Below are 2,719 nucleotides of genomic sequence, written 5' to 3'. Positions count from 1 at the left end.
ATTTTGCATTTCATAATATTCTCTATCTTTCATTTGGTCATAAATTTTTCTGTTCTCCATACATCTGACAGGTAAACTATTCCTTGTTCTCTCAATTTGCTTATAGTATCAGCCTTTATATCTAAATAGTATACTCATTTTGACTTTATTTTGATATCCGGTATAAGATATTGGTTTACGGTATAATAGTAATGGGGATTTGAAGATCTTCCCTGCCCCTTGTAAAGGTAAGTAAACAAGTTCTTAGCACCTTGTTTCAAGTTGAGCCTTGCCCTTGATTATATCAAGTCTTTGTTAACAAAAAGAACTTGTGAATCCGACAGTGGGAGGAACTTGCTTATGCAACAGGAAAGGGTGGGATAGGGAGGAGCTAAAGAACAAGATAAAAAGCTGAGCACAAGCTGAGAGTCAGCCAGAACTGGTGGGAGCAAGCAGCATGGAGGCTGAGCACCTACTGTGAGTGAGAGAGGGGGATTTTTGCTTAAGGGAACCTGTTTTGTTTTGAAGGCCTGACAGAGGGAAGGTTCGGGAATGTTGGTGTTCATTGCATTGGTTATGTGTACCAACTTAGTGGTTACTATAATGAATTTGGTTTTCTGGTTTTGGGATTCAGTTTCCTGGTATTTGAATAAATGCTTTGGTTCTGTCCTCCATGTGAAGAGCCTATTACATTTAGTGATTCACAGCTACATCAGCATATTTATAGCTGCTGTGGGCACTGTGAATACCACATTGGTGTTATATATGCCCAGTTCCTGCCATACTGTTTTCCAGTTTTCCCAGCACTTTTTGTCAAATAGTGAGTTCTTATCCCAGAAACTGGAGTCTTTGACTTTATCAAACAGTAGATTATTATAGTTACTGTCTACTGTCTTGTGTGCCTAACCTGTTCTACTGATCCAGCACTCCATTCCTTAGCCAGCACCAAATAGTTTTGGTGATTGCTGCTTTATAATACAATTTAAGATCTGGTACACCTAAGCTACCTCCCTTAGCATTTCTTTTCATTAATTCCCTTGATATTCTCAACCTTTTGCTCTTCCAGATGAATTTTGTTATTTTTTTTCTAGCTCTTTAAAATAACTTTTTAGTAGTTTTGTATGGCACTGAATAAATAAATCAATTTAGGTAGTATTGTCATTTTTATTATATTAGCTTGGACTACCAATGAGCAACTGACGTTTTTCTAATTATTTAGATCTGACTTCATTTGTGTGAAAAGTGTCTTGTAATTGTGTTACTGTAGTTACTGTGTTTGTTATGGCAGGTAGACTACCAAATATTTTATAATGTCTACAGTAACTTTAAATGGAATTTCTCTTTCTATCTCTTATAGTTGGGCTTTGTTAGTAATATATAGAAATGCTGAGGACTTATATGGGTTTATTTTGTGTCCTTCAACTTTGCTAAAGTTATTTATTATTTCAAGTTGTTTTTTTATTTGATTCCCTAGTATTCTCTTAGTATATCATGATATCAGTTGCAAAGAGTGAATTCTTAGTCCCTTCTTTGCCTATTCGAATTCCTTCAATTTCTTTTTCTTCTCATTGCTAAAGCTAATGTTTCTAGTGCCATATTGAATAACAGAGGTGATAATGGACACTCTTGTTTCATCTCTGATCTTATTAGAAATGCTTCTAGTTTATCACCATTACATATGATATTTGCCGATGGTTTTAGGGAGATGCTACTTATTATTTTAAGGAAGACTCCATTTATCCCTATGCTTTCTAGTGTTTTTAATAGGAATGGGTGTTGTGCTTTGTCAAAAACTTTTTTCTGCATCTATTGAGATAATCATATGGTTTCTGTTAGTTTTAATGTGCTAGGGCCTCAGGTGCTGGCAGCTGGATGTTGTAGTGGTCTGGTAGTTTTCCTGATGCTGAGCTGGAGCTGGTGGTGATGGCTTGTGTGTGCCTAGTGTTGACACTTGCCTGATCCTCCACCCTGGGACTTAGGATCAACTGCTGGTCCACTGCTGCTGGCTTGCTGGGATACCTCCTGTACCAGTCCCCTTCAGTCATAGCAAAGGCAACCTTTCCCATTAATCTCCCTAGCCCCCCAAGCTAAAAGACAGCTGTATCCCATCTTTCTGCTGGCTCCACTATTCCAGGATTTTTCCTGGGGCAATATTTTCTGGTTTTTTCAAAGTCTATAAGGGAGGGTGAGAGTGACTTATTGCTTACTCTGCCATCTTGGCTTCCAGAAGTTTAAGTCCTACATTTCACATCTTATTCATCCATCCATCAATCTTTTCTTGCCATCTCCTCTGTTGTTCCCTTAAGAATACCAGACATACTTTAACCATGTCCTGAGAACCACAGCACTAGAAATGTGTTGTCCTGATTGGTGAGTCCACTAGCAAAGACTGACACAACCAGATTTATTTAACCAGCTCCAGTCCTCACATCATGTTTCATATCCCATTGGACCATCCACTCAGAATATCCTGGCATCTATGCTGCCACCACATGTACCTCACTTCCTTTATTTACTGTTATCACTTCCACATTGTAACTTTTCCCATCGTAGGTTTCAGTATATAGCCAGTTGGCATAAGAAATTAAATGGGCATTTTTTTTGAGTTTTGTGGAAGCTGCAGACAATATGAAAGTCAGTAGATGACACAGAAAAAGCTTAGAAACTCCAAAATGCATTATATATATACATACATATATATATATATATATATATATATATATATATATATATATATATA

This window comes from Petaurus breviceps, unplaced genomic scaffold (genome assembly GCF_028583685.1).
Source record: "Petaurus breviceps papuanus isolate PSGF00001 unplaced genomic scaffold, PetGlider_PUasm1.0 551, whole genome shotgun sequence".
Lineage (NCBI taxonomy): Eukaryota > Metazoa > Chordata > Mammalia > Diprotodontia > Petauridae > Petaurus > Petaurus breviceps.
Note: the sequence above shows the minus strand (reverse complement) of the source record.